This window comes from Nycticebus coucang, chromosome 8 (genome assembly GCF_027406575.1).
Source record: "Nycticebus coucang isolate mNycCou1 chromosome 8, mNycCou1.pri, whole genome shotgun sequence".
In the NCBI taxonomy this organism is placed as follows: domain Eukaryota; kingdom Metazoa; phylum Chordata; class Mammalia; order Primates; family Lorisidae; genus Nycticebus; species Nycticebus coucang.
Window position 1 is genome coordinate 17,922,218 of NC_069787.1, and position 18,556 is coordinate 17,940,773.

Genomic DNA, 18,556 nt, shown 5'->3' on the forward strand with positions numbered 1-18,556 from the left:
CCTCTGAGTTACTGTTTGTGAGATTTTAAGGTCTGTGTATAGATTCATTTTTTCTTTCTTTCTTTTTTTTTTTTTTTTTTTGGCCTGTGATGTACAATTGTTCAAGCACTGTTTGTTGAAAAGATGATCTTTGCTCCCTTGTATTGCTTTTGCTTCTTTGAGAAAGATCAGTTGGCTGTATTTATATAGATCTATTTATAGACTTAATGTTCTATTCTGTTCATCTGCCTATTCTTTACAAAAGCCATACTTCTTAATAATGTTTATTTACAATAATCTTGAAGTCAGGTAGTCTCCATCATCTGACTTTATTCTGCTTCAACATTGATCTAGCTATTCTTGGTCTTTTATCTCTTTATGTACAGTTTAGAATCAATTTGTTGATACTTGAAAAATAGCTTGCTGGGATTTTAAATGGGATATTGCAGTGAATCTATAGATCACTTTGGAAATAACTAATATTGAAAATATTACATCTTCCTATTCATGAAGATAGAATATCTTTTCATTTATTTCATTCTTTGATATCTTTGATCCAAGTTTTGTAGTTTTCCTCACATAATTTGTATACATATTTTGTTAGACTCATACCCATTTTATTTTAGGGAGTTCTAGTACAAATATTAATATGTTTTGGGTGGGTTGTTTGTTTTGAGACAGTTTGATTCACATTGTCGCCCTTGGTAGGGTGCCGTGGCATCACAGCTCACAGCAACCTCAAACTCTTGGGCGTAAGCAATTCTCCTGCCTCAATCTCCTAAGTAGATGGGACTACAGGTACCTGCCACAATGCCCAGCTATTTTTGTTGCACTTGTCATTGTTATTTAACAGGCCCCGGCCAAGCTCAAACCTGCCAGCCTCCGTGTATGTGGCCAGCACCCTACCCACTGAGATACAGGTGCCGCCCTATTAATATGTTTTTAATGTCAAGTTTATACTTGTTAGTTCCTAGTAAGTAGGAAAGCAATTTGTTACATGTATATTACTTAGTTGTAGGGTTTTTGTTGTTGTTGATTCTTTTAGATTTTCTACATAGACATGTCATCTGTGAATAAAGACAGTCTTTTTTCATCATTCCCAAATATGTGTACCTTTAAGTTCCTTTTCTTGTCTCATGGATTATCCAGTGTGATGTTGAAAAGCAGGGGTAAGAGGAGACATTCTTTCCATAATCGTAATCTTGCAGAAAATCTTCTAATTTCTCACTATTAATTGTGATGCTAACTATAGGATTTTTGTAGACGTTGTTTATCTAGTTAGTGCTAGTCCACATTACTAGTTTACTGAGAATGTTTATCATGAATGGGTATTGTATTTTGTCAAAAGCTTTTCCTTCATCGATCTGTAAGATCATGTGATTTTTATTCTTTATCCTGTTGATGTGTTTGATTACATAGCCTTGCCTGTCTGGGATAAACCCTATTGGGTCATGATATATAATTTTTTTTATGCATCATTCAATATGATTTGCTAGGATTTTGTTGAGTATTTTTGCTTCTGTCTTCAAGAAAAATATTGGTCTTTGGTTGTCTTGTAATGTCTTTGTCATTGGAAATATTCTTTTTGCTTCTATCTTCTGAAAGAGATTGTTGATAATTAGTACAAATTTTTCCTTTAAAACATGATAGAATTCATCAGTAAACCTGTCTTGGCCAGGTGCTTTCTGTTTAGGTAGCCAATTCAATTTGTTTTTAATTATCAATTTAATTTCTTTAATGGAGAAAACTTGCTGAGATTGTTTTTCTTATGTGAGTTTTTGTATATAAGGTGTCTTTAGGAATCAGTGCCCTTCATTTAGGTTATCAAATTTGTGGTCATAGACCAGTTTATAATATTTCTTTATTATCCTTTTAATAGATTGTGTTTTAACTTTATTTGGTTCAAAAATATTTTTAAATTCATCTTAATATTTCTCCTTTTTATTTTTAATTAACACATAATCAGGGTACATATTTATGGGGTATAATGTGATGTTTGTGATGTTTCAATACATGTAAACATTGTGTAGTAATAAAATATGGGTGTTTGGTATATCCATTACATACATACTTATTTCCTCGTGATGATAGCATTCAAAATCCTATCTTCAAGTTTTCTGAAAGATCCAATACAATATTTTTAACTATAACCATTAAAAATACCAGAATTTATTCTTCTTACCTAACTGTAACTTGGTTGACCAATCTCTCCCCATCCAGCCTTTCTACCTTCCCTCCCTATTAATACATTTATGTGTGTATTAATTAGTTGCAGGGTTTTTGTTGTTAATTCTCCCAGCCTCCCAGGTTGTAGTAACCAGTATATTACTCTCTACTATGGGATTGTACTTTTTTTCGTTTGAGATTTCCTCTTTGACCTCTGTGTTATTTAGCATTGTATGATTTAGTATCCACTAATTTTGTGATTTTCCAGCTATTTCTCTAGTATAATTCCATTAACTGAGAGCAGATATTGTATGATTTCTATTCTTTAAATTTGTTAAGATGTGGTGAATGGTCCAGAATGTGGTCTGTGTTGCTAAATGTTCCATGTTAACTTGAAGAGAGTGTAAATGCTATTGTTGCATGTAATAGTCTACAGCTGTGGTGCTGTTGAGCTCAGTTATATCCTTACTTTCTGCCTGCTAGATCTGTATACATTTTTATTGGAATGTTATTGAAATCTCCAACTTAATACTATATTCATTTATCTTTCCTTGCAGCGCTATCACTTTATGCATCACCTATTTTGATGCTCTGTTGTTGGGTGCACACACAACAAGGATTATCCTGTATTCTTGGAGTAAAGACCCTATGATCAGTATGTACAACTCCTCTTTGTCTCTCATGACAACATTGGAGGGGAACCAGGAAATCATTATGTCCGACCAACATGGCTAAGATAGGGTAGAAAAGGGAGGCCACTAGGAAAGATCTGGGAAGAGGCAAAAACTGCTTAGGTCTTTGCCTACATGGAAGGAGAACAAATGACAACTAGTGTTTATGGAGAAAATATTCCTTACCAGGCACTGTTGTGACTGAATGGCAGAGCCAGGGCTCCCAGAAAAAGGGGTGGGCCAAGCAGGTTCTAGAGAGGATAGTGCCTTTCTTACAGCCTGTTCATCGCACACTTTATTTGTAGACCAGACAGTCACCACTCAGCCGAGTGGAACCATCTTTATTTGGGTGTCTTTAGGAACACCTGAGGAGTTAAGAGGAAATTTGCAGTCCCACTGGAGGTCTGGTGCCTCTGATAGGTTTGCTGAAGCCAGCATTCCATAATCTCTTCCTTTTGACATCAATCCTTGGAACTTACTCAAGTGGTGACCCTTCAAGTGTCTCCACAGATTGCCTCAGAAGGGGAATTTATGTAGGGACTTACATTCAAGAGTTCCAGGAAGCCAAGTTACCTAATAAATTAACAAAGCTAATTGCAACCTTTTACTCTCCATGAACTTGAGCTTGGACTAATGAGGGACATAAAAGGCAGCCACTGGTGCAGCCAGCCGAGGCCTGAAGCACCAGCGGAGAGAAGGGCTCATCAGCAGAATGTCCAGTCATTGGAACCGAGATGAGGGATGGGTAAGTGTGAAGGCCTAGAGTAAATATACCCCTGGGGGGTTGTCCCAGCAGTGATGGGGCCCATCTAACCCCTAGTCTTATTGCCACCTCTGCCCAGGGTGTCCTTGTCAACCAGGCTTCCTTCTTCCTGGAATGCCTCCTGGACATATTCTGTGGTCACACCCAGGCAGAGTAGCCCCCCAGATCCACCTCCTTCAGAAGCTGCCCTGATCCCTCAGCACCAGGTGGGCATGGGCCACATGTCTGTTCTTTGTACCTGTGAACAGTTAGCTGTGCTGTAGCTAATTAGGTCCCTGTCTCATCTTCCCAGCTGGGTAGCAAGGTCTTCACAGTGTGGACATCTGTGTCTGATCCATCTCTGGCAGCCCAGTGGGCCTTGGCCAGATGGCCAGCATGTAGGCTGCCTAGAGAAGAAACCACAGGTGCAGAGGCTGGAGGTGTGATGACATCTGTGGCAAACTGGAAGACTCAGTGTGTGTAGTGGAAAGGGTGGGCTGGGGCAGGAGAAAAGTTAGCAGGGGACAGGACACGGAGTGACCTGAAAGTCGACTGAGGGACTGGGACTTGCCCTGAACGGTGAGAGCCAGGGGAAGATTTAAGGGCAGCAACACTGGCTGACCACTAATTGGGCTGTGAGGCACAAAGAAATTCCACTCTGGGGACAAAGTGGACCCACAAGACTCCCACCATGTCCTCAGATCCTTCTTGCTTCCCTGGTCTTGCACTCTCGGGGTACAGGAGAGTCATCTCCCTCATTGTTATAGTGGTCAGGGCCGCTGCACGTTATAGACTGCTCACACCATGGGGCCAGTCCATGCACCAGGGCTCTTCCCAGACATTCCTTAGGTGTCTTAGGTCCACATGAGGCAGCTGATTCAGGGATGTCTGAAACCACAGATCTATGCCTGCCATGAAAATACCAGGGCTCTGAGAAAGTGTAACTTGTCTTATGAAAGCCATCCTTCCCACCAGTTGCCATTCCTCTGGACTGTGGACTCCAAGAATACATCCTCGCTTTGACCCCTAGGACGTCTGTTTGGCCCAGAAGCACCCTTTTGCCTCCAGCTGGCTGGAGGAACACACCTCGCTCAGGCATCTTAGAAGAACCTTTACATATCAATGTGATAAAAAAGAGAAAACATCAGATGAAAGTTCAAGTGTTATACTATTCAGACAATATAGAAGGACAAGTGGCCCCTAACACACTATGGAGACCACAGCCAGGTCACTCTCTGACTCCCTAAACAGTCTGGTTCACACAACATTGTTACCCTACTGTGGATAAAGAACACAGTCCAGCAAGACCCAAGTCCCCATTGTTCCTGGTGAAGATGTTAACCAGGTGACATCAGGGTAGTGAGGCCACCCAAGGGTGTGTACATCACGACCCTGCACACAGCCCAGAGACTCCTGTGTGGCTCTTGTGGTGACCTTGGTCATTCCTTCCAGGACCATTTCCACTGAATGCTTCTCATTAACTCCAAGGTGTACAGGGAGGACACAAAACAGCAAAATACTCAGCACTCAGCTTTCTGGATTGACTTTTATTTGTATTGATTTGGAAGAAACTGGAGTGGGATGACTAAGAACCTTCTTGCCGGCCCCCCCACAACCATGGAAGAAAAAGGAGAGAAGGGCAAAACAAGGAGAGGGGAAAACTGCCCAGGAGTCACAGACCAGCCACAATGGTTTTCCCATGATCACAGGTAGGAAGCCAGGCCATGCTTCTGCTCACTCCACTCAGGATACTTGTCTGGCCCCTGACCCAGCTGGGAGTCCTTGCCTGGCTGACCTCCCACACCGTGTTTCCGGATCCTGGGAGCTCAGAGCCTTCTTGCCCTCCAAAGAGACATTTGAAGTGGGCTCTCAAGTATTTTGAAATGTGCCCTACATTTTCCTAAACCTGGTCACCCTGCTGTGCAACACAGGCTGTCAACACAGGCCAATAGAATCTAAATGTCCACTGTTCCTTCTGAAAAGGTTAACCAAGTGACATCAGTGTGGGGAGGCTACGCATGGAATGTACATTTCTGGCCTGCACACAGCCCAGAGACGCCGGTGTTGCTGTGAGCTTGGCAGTTCCCTCAAGGCCCCTTTCCACTGGGGTGTCTGGACTTCTGAAACTTGGTTCCCTATGACAACCCCCCACTCCCAATCCCTGCCTATGTCGTCCACCATCCGTGTCAAAATGAGGTCAGCTCTTCAGAGGTGACATATCAGTGACAGCATGCTGCATCTGCCTGCAGGGATGGGGGTGGTAGTTTTATGTCTTCATTCCACACGCACCTGAACTTCACCTTGCGCCCCACCCATGTACACACAGAGAAAGATACAATGTCTATGTCAGTTTATTGAAAATCCGCTAAAACGTAAGACAGGAAAGGAGAAAGCTTGGCCGCCACACCCTGGCTCGTCTGGGCCTCAGGTCTCCAGATGGTCACAGAGACCACCTTGTTGCGGGGGATCTTCTGGCACCCTCAGCCTGCCTTCCTATGCTCTGCCTCTGTATCTTTCTCTGTGTGTACATGGGTGGGGCGCAATGATTCTTTATTGAATCTCCAATAAGAAAAGGAGGAAGCATGGCTTGGACACGCCACATTCGCCTCCTGGTCTCAGCCTCAAGTCTCCAGGCTGGTCACAGGCACCACCTTGTTCCGGCAGCGGATATTTTGGGCCAGCAGGATGCAGAACATTTTGCGAAAGAAATTGGCAATCCTCGCTCACCTCCACTGGCCCTGGCCCGTTTCATTGGGTTCGTCCTCCACTACCTGCCCATCTGGAAGGGAGTGGTCTTGTCTGGAACTTCCCTCAGCTCCCCTGTCTCCTGCTGGGCCTCCCCTAAGGCAGCTGGTACTAGGGGGAGAGGACACAGGCCCAGGCCGGGGGGCACAACTGGGACTGGGAATCAGTGAAGGGGACGTCTCTGGTGGGGTGACCCCTCCGGTGGGGTGGCAACCTCAAGTGGGGTGGCAGCCTCCAGTGGGGTGTCTGTCTCTGGCAGAGTGGCAACTTCCAGTGGGGAGGCAGCCTTGAATGAGGTGGCTGCCTTTGGTGGGATGTCTGTCGCTGCTGTGCGTAGCCACATCCTGTCTTGCCCAGACTGGATCCAGGGGTCTTCCAACATCTGCCGGATGGTGGGCCTCTTTTTGGGGTTAGTGGTGAGGATCTTTTGGATAAAGGCTTTTAATTTGGGGGTAACGTTTTATTTCACCTTAAACGTGAAAACACTGAAGCTCAGCGAGGCTGCCCTGGCAGGACACAGACCGCCCCGCTGACTCCTCCTGCCCGGCCCAGGGCCCCACCACCTGCTCAGTTGGAATGGGGCCAGGCCGGGGGGCACAACTAAGACTAGGAATCGATGGATGGGATCGAAACTGAAGTTCCAATATTGGGGTTCTGCTCTGGCTTCAACTGCGCCAGTGCCTCACATCACCTCTCTGGACCTCAAAATGTGGCATCTACCACATGAAGCACAGGGAAAATGCTCTGTGAATAAACGCAAGCAACACTTATCCTCCTGAAGAGCAAAATGTCCACACTGATTTTCCCCAGGACACTCCCCAGTGGAACCCCTCTCATGAACCCCTACACCTGTGAAATGAACTTGGCGGACCCTAAGGGAAGACTGAACATCCCATCCCACTGGAAGGTCTGAGAAATCCATCCACAGTGGGGGCCTAAGAAAGGTGGCGCCACCAGCCTCCTCTGCCTCCCTCCACTGCCCTAACTCGGTAAACGGAGAAACTGAGGCTGCTAGTGGAAAAGATGCTCCTCTGAGGTTACATCTCTGACTGGACCCAGGAGTCCTGCTTTCCAGTTGAGTCTAAAACAGAGGATAGTAAAATATTTCCAGCCCTGCCACACTTTTACCAACTCCAACTCCCACAGCCTCCAGCCCATCTGACCATTCTACCTCAGCTGCCCATTGGGCTCCACCCGCCCAGCTTGGCCATGCGCGCCCGCTCCAACAGCTCGCCCCCCCCCCCACCGGCCCCAGATCGGCTCCGCCCGGTCCCGCCTCCACTCTGTTCAGCTCCACCCGGCCTCTTCCATCACCTAGGAAACCTCCTAGTGTGAGTATCGCCCCCTCTCCCCCCCACCGCCCGCCACTCTGGGGGAGCTCAGAACCAAACCACCGTGGTGGGACCTCTCGAAATGTCCGTCACCCGGACACGCCCAAGCTGAGGGACGTGCCTGATTTCTGGAGTATTGCGGACCGCATCACTGCCGCGCCCTGTACTCGCAACTGGACGACCTCAGACCCCTCTTCTAACCGCAGAATCTTCAGCTGCCTCTGCGGAAGAAAATCTTGTAATTTGTGACAATGTAGGTAGATGAACCTGTCAGACATAATGTTAAATGAAATAATCCAGGCACATACAAAAACAAATACCACATGATCTCACCACACACAAAATCTAAAAGCATTGATCTCTTGGAAGCAGAAAGTAGAGCAATAGTTACCAGGAGCTAGGCTGGTTGTGGGGGAAAGGAGGAAGGATAGGGAAGATGTTGAACAAGGGACAGGAGGTTTCAGATAAGACGAACAAGTTTAGGAGATACGTTGTAGAATAGAGTGACTATAGTTAACAAAACATATTCTTAAAAATGTCAAAAAGAATGGGTCTAAAGTATTCATGTCACAGAAGTGATTGCAGAAGGAACAGAAGGAGAGCATATGTTAATTAGGTAGAGGTCGTCATTCCATAGAATATGTATTCTTTAAAACATCATGTTGTACAAGATAAATATAACTTTATGTGTCAATTTAAAAAAATTTAAATCAATTTATTAAAGACCCAGAAAACTTCATTCTCATATTATTAATATATTGGGCAATTAAGATTGAATATTGATCAATCCAGAACAAAAAGACTGCTTAGATTTAAACCAATTCTAACATAAGATTTCAACACGTTTTGTTTTCTTCATTTTTATATTTGATTTCATTAAAAAATGATCAACCACTGAATTACTAACTTTCAAATAATTAAATTGTTTGCCTGGCAGTTTTCTTTTGGGCCTTTAGCCTTCTGCTTATGTTCCTTTGTCCTGCACAGAATGTTCTGGTTCCTTTGCCTGGGGAGCAGCATCTTTGGTTACCAGCTCCAGTGCCAGTCACTGCCCTGCAGAGACTTGTGCTGTGCCCACCCCCCTCAGACAGAGCCTTCCTTTACCTCACTCCCCACAGCTCCCTGATGTATCTCTATTTGAGCACTTGGCACTTGATTTTCCAATTGTTGATTTATTTTCCTGAGTCCCTCATGTGATGGTGAATTAATTGGGGATTATGAATTCTCCATCACTGATGATTATGCTGGGAACATAGGCCCCTGAGAAATGCATAAGCAAGGCAAGAAGGCAGAGAGGGAAAGAAAGAAATTTAATTTCTGTGCATTTCAGAACAAGAGAATCAAAATATAAGAATATAGATTTGTAATGTTAAATACTCCTGTTTGCCTGAACATTGTTTTCCTAATATTTATAAAAAACACATTTTGAAATAGAAAGAAAAACAGCATGTTATCAACACAATACTTTTATTAGTTTATCTCGGGCAAGCTGATAAACATTTTATGATTTTATGAAAAGTGATTTCACATAAATAATTGCCTGGGATTTGTAGTATATAATTGTCTTTGTGACAATTAAAGAGGCCAATCTTTTCTGTAAACTTACATATTAAGGCAAATTAAATCTCAGTACTACTGCCTGCTCTGTCCAGAAGACAGGTTAATAGCTAAAAGTAAAATGATTTAGGCATTTTTTTTCACCAAGATCCATGCTTAACTTTTTCTCCTATGTGGATTCCTCTTACCCTCTGACCTACCTATACAGTCTTGGCTGTCAGCACCCTCAGAGTTGCAGAGTTGGGAGGGTTCTTGATGGGGATAATTCTAGCTATTCCCCAATTAATATTTCCAAACAGGATAAAATGTGACTCACTCAAGGTACAGTCACCAGTTTATGAATAAACTGTCATTTCATTGTTGGGAGACACATTTACTTTTTTAAGTAGAAATACTGCTGAATACAGTCCTGTCCACAGCCCACAAAAGCCTGTTTACCTCATAACAGGTCATTAGTGCAGCATTTAATGGTAACCAAGAACCCAATCTTAAGATGAAAAAAGATTCACTCACGAAGCCTTTATAGAGTCCTGGCTTTGCTTGTGGAAAATAGATCTTCCTCCACCAGACTGGCAACTTGAAGGACCCTGTGACTTCCACACACGGTGTGGTATCCCTCATGGTGTGGGTCAGGAGACCCAGTCAGACAAGAGGAGAGAAGTAGTAGAGAAGATCTAGGTTGCAGGAGTTAAAGAGCTATAAGAAAAGAGGCTTCTGTCAATGAAACCCACTTTATCAAGTAATCACCTTTCACCCCTGTATCATTTTTACACTGTTCTAAAAAAATTTCTTGACTTATCTTTATTACTTTCCCTCTCTTTTAAAAACTTTTTAAAAACTCATCAGGTATAACTCTACTATTGGCTTTTTATGTTCCAGCCCAAGAGAACTTCATTCCCCTCCATCCACCTCACTGCAGGGCCTTTGCACATGCTGCTACTACATCCTCCTGAAACTTTGTTTTGCCCTTACCTATCTGTTCTTGGACCTTCACCTAGTTAATTGTTATTCATTGTAATTAGGTAAAACTCCCCTCTTACATTCTGCCCTTGCTCCAATAGCTTTCTTCCTTAGCACTTATCACAGCTAGAGTTCTTTTTTTTTTATTTGTTTTATTATTCAATTCCTATAATTTCCGATAAAGTACAAGCTCATTGAGGAGACAAGTCATATTGCTTTGGGTTGATCTGTGTATGCCTAGTACATTGCCTGGTATAAGGGACACTGTCAGGGTGTCTATGAAACACACACAGTAATGAAAGCTGATTATCCAAGAAAAGATTCATGCATACATTTTGTGATATCCAATACCACAAATAAGCAAACGACATCCTCACAAAATCAGCATGTGGCCCGTAGGCCTGCAGGTTGGACAGGAATTTATTTTGAGGCAAATCAGTAATATATAATAAATACTGAGTAAAATAAATACAAATTAATTACCAAAGGCAGAGTTAATCAATGAGTTAATGATCAATACTTGCAGCTTTTCTTAAAGACTTCTTTCCACAGTACTCAATTTAAAGCTTTGCTGCACTCTTTATGCCTCAAAACCAGTAGATAGTTTTTCTCAGGTTATTACAGAACAGAAAATAATGAGCCGCCACCTATTTTCATCAATCCAGTGGAATGAAGGGGGCAAGAACTGGCAGGCCTGACTCTGCCTCCTGCTGACCTGCAGATTCCTTCTTAACAGGCTCTGCAGGCAAAAGCTACTAATTGACTTTATTGTCATCATGAGAGGAAGTTGACTTTCAGTCCCTCAAAGAGATTAAGAAAAATCCCTTTTCTGTTTTCAGCAATACAAACTTCTGGTGAACAACAAGGAGAACTTATTTTCTAATCACCTGTGTTGCTTTGGTTTCAATTAAGAATAGCTTACATTAAGAATAGCTTTAATGGGCAGTGTCCATGGCTCAGTGAGTAGGGTGCCAGCCCCATAAAGAAGGTGGTGGGTTCAAACCCAGCCCTGGCCAAACTAACAAAAAATAGCTGGGTGTGTGATGGGCGCCTGTAGTCCCAGCTACTCAGGAGACTGAGGCAAGAGAATTGCCTAAGCCCAAGAGCTGGAGTTGTGATGTCATGACACTCTACCAAGGGTGACAAAGTGAGACTCTGTCTCTAAAAAAATTAAATAAATAAAGGTTTAAATTTTTCCATAGCCTTTTCTAAACATGTTCCACAAAAATATGTTTAATTTCATCTCTTTCTTCTAATGAGTATCAGATACGGTCTCAGTTACCACAATTCTCTTAAACAGGAATCCTGGTATGAAGGCTCCATCATTTTGATAAGGGGACATCTTAGGGCCCTGCCAATGTGTCTATACTCTAATCCTCAGAACCTGTGAATATGTTACTTAACATGACAAAAGGGACTTTAAAGATGTGATTAAATTATGGATCTTGCTGCAGGGAAAGTATCTTGGATAATCTAGGTAGGCCCAATGTACTCACAAGGATCATCAAAGGTGGAAATGAGACATTTGCCGATTTATTGTGGTTCAAGAAAAGTCAAGAGTGAAGTGCAGTGAAAAAGAGCAGTTGGCCATTGAAGATGGAGAAGGGGCCTCAATTAAAGAATGTGGTCACCCCCCACCCCAGCAGCATGAAAAGAAAAGAAAACAGTTTTTTCTCTAAAGCCTCCAGAAGGAATGCAGCCTTGCTCAAACCTTGGTTTTGACTGATCCATGTAGTGTTTAGTCAAGCCACTAAGTTTGTGCCACAGCAGTAACAGAAAGCAAATACAGCAAGTTCAAGGAACTTGCTGCATTCATAGTGAATGGAGCATCTGAAATAAAAGCCAGGCAGTCTGACAAAAAAAAACAACAAAAAAACACTTTTACTAAACTGTCAATGTAAAAGCAACTCAAAAATGTAAACGCACACAAAGATGTACATGTAAATGTAGCATGACAATACATCCCCATGTAATTAAGTGTATATGCATGCATGTATGTAATATGTTAGTGTTTAATACGTAGCATAAATACGCATATGCGTATAATTATGTGTGCATGCATACATATATGTAACGTGTATACGTGAGTATGTCATTACTAACGCTGTACTGCCTCATTCATTTGATTATTTGGAAATAACACATCTTTGTGGTGATGAACCAGCAGAGACATACTTGGCATCAAAGTGGTGCTAAATACTGTTCATATAGCCTGTTCCTTAAGATGCTGAGATGTGCGGCCTAGTGTAAAACTTAAAAGACATAATGGTTCTAACAGAATTATTCTCAGTTGCCGATGTATTGTGGTTCATGGATTTCTTTTACTTTGTGTGTGTAGCAGTCTTCTTTTATAATAGTTTTTAATACTGATTGCTGTTAAGTTCTTTACAACTTAGATATGGGAACTCTTGAAATCAAAACTAATAGCAATAGATGAGAAAAGTGACAACCAGGGACTTAGAATGGAGTGAAGAACAAGAGGAGGGTGCTTGGGTAGCAGGTGTGGCTGGAGACATGGGGAAAGTCCTGCAGAAAACCAGGCTTTCAAGTAACGTGAAAGAAATGTTTAGAATGAGTGGAGAGAACTGGACTGAACAGCAACTTCCTAGAGCCAGGAAGAAGACATCAATTCATAACCCCATCATTTTCCAGCTGGTCACCAACACCGAAATAGACATTCTACCTCTCTGAGCCTGACTCTTAACTCTTAAAAAGGCAGTCATATCTACCATATGAGGCTGTGGTGATGATTAAATGCGCTTCCTTTCTTCCTCCCTATGTCTCCATTAGTACCTTGCTGCATGCTTTAGGGCGATATCTCCCAGAAGTTCTACTATCAAAAGATACGCAACATAGCGTATCCACTTTTTAAATAAACTGGGTTAAATGCATTCAACCATTTTCCTTTATTATAGAACTTCTCAGAGTCCTCAGCATTGCACTGTGTATTATGACTGAGGGACATATATATTATGAATCATTTCTCAAAGTTGTTTGGCAACAGAATTCCTTTTCAAAGGGAATGACACAAGAGATTATATGAGACAAGTCAACACTATGTACTATAGGAAGTGCACATACAGAGTAAAACCTGGGAACCAAACATCAGCACATAGGAGTCACAGGGTATATTTGCTGTTTGGTGGTTGTGTTGCATTCAAAACAAGTATGTGATATTTAAATCCTTTGCACTCCAATTTTTCTGCCATCTGCATACTCTCAAGCTCTTTATTTTGGGTGGGAAAGAGGTTGGGAGATTACTTGTAATTATACCTGAGGTTAAAAGAAAAAAACATATGACCTCACCTGAGGATTTTATTATGTATTTTAGGTTACATAATTAGTATTTTTGTTTCTCTTCTGTTTATAATTTTTTACAGTGTAGTATTTATTTATTTTTTTGTAGAGACAGAGTCTTACTTTACCGCCTTCAATAGAGTGCCATGATGTCACAGGAATCACAGCAACCTCTAGCTCTTGGGCTTCCGCAATTCTCCTGCCTCAGCCTCCCAAACAGCTGGGATTACAGGCGCCCGCCACAACGCCCAGCTATTTTTTGGTTGCAGTTCAGCCAGGGCTGGGTTTGAACCCGCCACCCTTGGTATATGGGGCCGGCGCCCCACTCACTGAGCCACAGGCGCCACCCTACAGTGTAATATTTCTTGAAGGCGGTAACTGCTTAGGTCTTTGTCTAGGTGGAAGGGGGATGAGTGACAAGTAGTGTTTATGGAGAAAATACTGGGTAGCCAGCACTGTTGTGACTGACTTAAGCCAAGTTACCTAATAAATTAATGATTTAATTTAGGGCCTAATTGCCACCATTTACTCTCCATAAACCCAAACGTGGAAATAATGAGGGACATGAGAGGTTGCCACTGGAGCACCCAGCCCAGCCTGAAGCAGCAGCAGAGAGAAGGTCTCATCAGCAGAATGTCCAGTCATCAGGACCCTCCTGGGGGATGGATAAGTGTGTAGGCCCGGAGCAAAATGCACCCATGGGGGGTTGTCCCAGTAATGAGGGGAGGTGGTCTAAAGTCTGGGATTATTGCCACCTTTGCCCTGGGGGTCCTAATCATCCTGGCTTCCTTCTGCCCAGAATACCTCCTGGACAGTTCCTGTGGAGGAGCCCCCAGACCTACCTCCTACAGAAGTTGCCCTGATCCTTCAACAGCAGGTGACCATGGGCAGGGCTGTGCACGTCCATTTTTTATACCTGTGAACAGTTGGCTTTATGTAGCTAGTTAGGTCCCTGTCTCATCTTCCGAGCTGAGTAGCAAGGTCTTCACAGTGTGGGCATCTGTGTCTGATCCATCTCTGGCAGCACAGTGGGCGTTGGCCAGATGGCCGGCATGTGGGCTGAACAGCGAGGAACCCACAGGTGTAGAGGCTGGAGGTGTGATGACTTCTGTGGCAAACCGCAAGACTCGGTGTGTGTAGTGGAAAGGGTGGGCTGGGGCGGGAGAAAAGTCAACAGGGGCTAGAACACGGAGTGACCTGAAAATCGACTGAGGAACTGGGACTTGCCCTGAAGGGGTGAGAGCCAGGGGGGGATTTAAGGGCAACAACACTGGGTGACCACTAATTGGGCTGTGAGGCACAAGGAATTCCTCTCTGGGGGACAAAGTGGACCCACAAGACTCCCACCATGTCCTCAGATCCTTTTTGCTTCCCCTGGTTCTGCACTCTTGGGGTACAGGAGAGTCATCTCCCTCACTGTTATAGTGGTCAGGGCCGCTGCATGTTAAAGACTGCTCACACCATGGGGCCAGTCCATGCAACAGGGCTGGGGCCTTCCCACACATTCCTGAGAATTCTTGGAACCTCAAGTGGCAGCTGATTTAGGAGTGTCTCAAACCACAGATCTATACCTGTCATGGAAATACCAGAGCCCTGAGAAGGTGTAGCTTGTCTTATGAAAGCCATTCTTCCCACCACCTGCCATTCCTCTGGAATGTGGTCTCCCAGGATGCATCCTGCCTTTGACCCTAGGACGTCTGTTTGGCCCAGAAGCACCCTTTTACCTCCAGCTGGCTGGAGGCCCACACCTCACTCAGCATCTGAGAAGAACCCTTACATATCAATGTGATAAAAAAGAGAAAACATCACATAGGAAAGTTCAACTGTTATACTCTTCAGACAACATAGAGGGACAAGCGGCCCCTAACACACTCTGTAGACCACACCCAGGTCACTCTCTGAAACACTAAACAGTCTGCTTCACACAACATTGTTACCCTACAATAGATAATGAACACAGGCCAGCAAGAACTCAAAACACCATTGTTCCTAGTAAACATGTTAACCAGGTGACATCACGGGTGTGTGCATCACCATTTTGTAAATGGTCCAGAGACTCCTGTCACACAAGACCCAAAAGGACCAAAGGTGAGGAGGGGAAAGCCCTGAAGCACTGGTGGCCCTGTCCCAAATGGGTAATTCATGGTTATTGGGCACGGAGTGTCCCTCGATCACGGGGAGACCAAGGGGGGCGTCCAGATCCCGGTGGCCATGGTCATAATGGAAAAGGCCTAAAGCGGCAGGGTTCCACATAGGATCCCACTCAGCCCCTCCAAATCACACACGAAGAACCCTGGGTAACCCTGCCATCTCATTGTATAGCTGTGCCATTGATGGGTGCCTCAGCAGGACCCATTATACCCCACGTTATTATGTAGTTGGGAAAGGACAATTAGTCAGCCACCAAATTCTGCTTGTCTCACACGTTCAAATGTCATTGCTACGAAGAGTCTTTTTAGACAAATTGGGCCTCAATTACAATCGCAGCCCAAGACAATTATGAGCAGCCCTTGAGACAGCTGTAACAGGGAACAACAATGACCTGCAGGTGTAGAGGGCGTGGACCCTGGGACCTGGGCAAAGGGAAGCCAGGGAAGGCTGAGGGGGTTCCTCCAGGACAGGCGACTCTCAAACCAGGCCACCTTTTCCCATTTGTTGAAGGAGGCTGAACAGCCTGGTCTTTATGGCATCCTGATTCCTGTTTCCCTGTGTGCCATCCCTAAACTGGCAGAACCTCTGTCTCTCTCCTCCCTCCACTCCCCCTGCCAAGAGGAAGGTAAATGACAAGCTCCACAGCTTCTCTGCTTAAGTTCTGCTCCCTGTTTGTCTGGGCTTCCCAGCTGCCCTACCCCCGAACTAGAACTCTGTCCTCTGGATATTGCAACATTTGTATCACCGTGTTGGGTCTTTCCTGGGCAAGCCTCTGCGTTTGTTTTCCCGCCACACTAATTCTGACTTGGCTGGGTTTGACCTTTAATGCTTTGCTAACTGAGAGGGGGAAGGGAAGATGGAAACATAGTAGTTCTCTGCTAGGTTTCGGGGCTTCCCTACCCCAATGTCTGACAAAATGTCAGTTCAGGATGGGGTGCGGGGGACTCCCCACTAGACTGCCTCCTGAGCAACTGGAATGCCTAGGAAGGGTTGGCAAGAAAATGGCTCAGTGATATGTCTCCTGACTGGAAGTTGGGGTAAAACACTGGATGTGTCTCTCGGTGTGATCCGTGATAAGTAGGACAATTTCTGCTATGGTTGGTTGGGTGGGAGCAGCCAGGTCATCTGATTTGTATGTATTGATGAAGGTGCTCGTGTGTCTAATTGTGTAGGTCTTCCTAGTGTGAATGCCTGATTTCTTAGGTCACAGGTTAATAAATTGGATAAATATAAATAAAACAGAGACAATGTCTTCAGATTTTTCTATACTCTGCTAGTGAGGGCCATATGGTATGCTATTCGAGGAAATTACAGAGGTGGCCCTTCCCCTCACTATCTCTCTAGCCACTCTGAATTATCTTCTCTTGCACAAAGATACCAAATTCTCAAAACATTCTCTTTTCAACTTCTATATCACTTAATAAGTTGTAACAAAAAGTTTGTGTAATTATTCACTGAATGCCCCTGTTTAAAAGTAAACAGAAAGCCTTAGGAAGACCATGTCTGTTTCATTCACTGCCACATTTCTGAGTCCAAGTACATAATAGGTGCTCAGTAAATATTTGTTCAACAAATGGATTTATCAACCACGGGTTACAGGAATGTACACATAGCTTGAGTCCACAGATAACCCCAAATAATTTCAAGCTTATGCATTTCCCTCAGCAGTTTGTTCGATAGGTAGATCCTCTGTGAGTAACATCCAAACTTGCCCTCACTCATCCGCCTTATTTGTGCTAAGTCAGCATATTAGGTTCAAACAACTCTAAGGTAGACAGAGCTGATTAGCGTTACCTTCATTTTCAAAGTGTCAGGAAAAACAGAAAGCAAAGGGTCACACATAAGCTTCCAGCTGCATCCTTGATTTCTATTAGCAAATGTGTTTTTCTGGAGGCTAATACCTCCCGGGCCTAGGCTAATTTCTTAAGCTTTTTTATTACAAGTCCATGCTAATTCACATACCTATTTCTGTAAAGGAGAATTGAGAATGTCCTTTCTTAGGGTCTTCCCTGCACTTCAGTGTTACTGGTGAGGGAAAGTCTGGGAGTCTGGATGCACGTGGTTTGGCATATGGGGTGAACCAAGGAGGAGGAAGTGTTATGAAAAAGGCAATAAACGTGCCCCTAGTGAGGAAATATATGTATACTACCATCTAAGTTAGAGGTTGTTTCAAAGTTGATTCAGTGTATGGATTTGAAAAAAAAAGATAAAAAGAGAGGCAAAACAGGTTGTGAATGTGGAAATGTGTTTTTGCAAAGAAAGGACTGAACACAGAGGAACGGTGTTGTGTGGGAGCAAAGGCCCATGCCTGGCTCAGGCCTCTTAGAGGGACCCACTTGTGCTACACAGTAATAAAAAGGAGGAAAGATCACAGAGAAAAGTTCAAGTGTTACACTATTTAGTCAGAACACAGCAGGACAAGTGGTCCCCTAGGGCACTTTGGGGACCACAGCCATGTCACTGTCTGACTCCCAAAACAGTCTGGTTCACATGACTTTGTTATCCTACTTAGGATAATCAACACAGGCCAGGGAGACCTCAAGTCCCCATTGTTCCTGATGAAGATGTTAACCAGTGACATCAGGGTTGGGAGGCCACGCACGCGTGTGTGCATCCCGGCCCTGCACACCGCCCAGAGACTCCTGTGTGGCTGTTGGGGTGACCTTGGTAGTTCCCTCCAGGCCCCTTTCCACTGAGTGTTTCTCATGAACTCCAAGTACTAAGCTCCTCCTGCAGCCTACACCAGGGTGTGCACAGCCCCAGCTGCGCAGGGAGGACCGAAAACAGGAAAATACCCAGGACTCAGCTTTCTGGATTGACATTTATTTGTACTGATTTGGAAGAAACGGGAGTGGGATGACTAAGAACCCTCTTGCCCGCCCCACAACCATGGAAGAAAAGGGAGAGAAGGGCAGTGAGGAGACCAATGCCCAGGAGTCACGGTCCAGCCACAATGG

The 18,556-nt window shown here is 44.1% G+C and overlaps 1 long non-coding RNA gene across 2 annotated transcripts in view; it reads left to right on the plus strand.

Annotated features, from left to right (window-relative positions):
• LOC128591664 (uncharacterized) overlaps window positions 1–7,475 on the plus strand; it is a 46,140-nt gene extending 38,665 nt beyond the window's left edge. For both annotated transcript variants that reach the window (XR_008381617.1, XR_008381618.1), the window contains exons 2-4: window positions 2,703–2,800; window positions 3,441–3,561; window positions 4,534–7,475. This is a non-coding gene — a long non-coding RNA (uncharacterized LOC128591664). The remainder of the gene's footprint in view (window positions 1–2,702; window positions 2,801–3,440; window positions 3,562–4,533) is intronic.
• The last annotated feature ends 11,081 nt before the right edge of the window (window positions 7,476–18,556 follow it).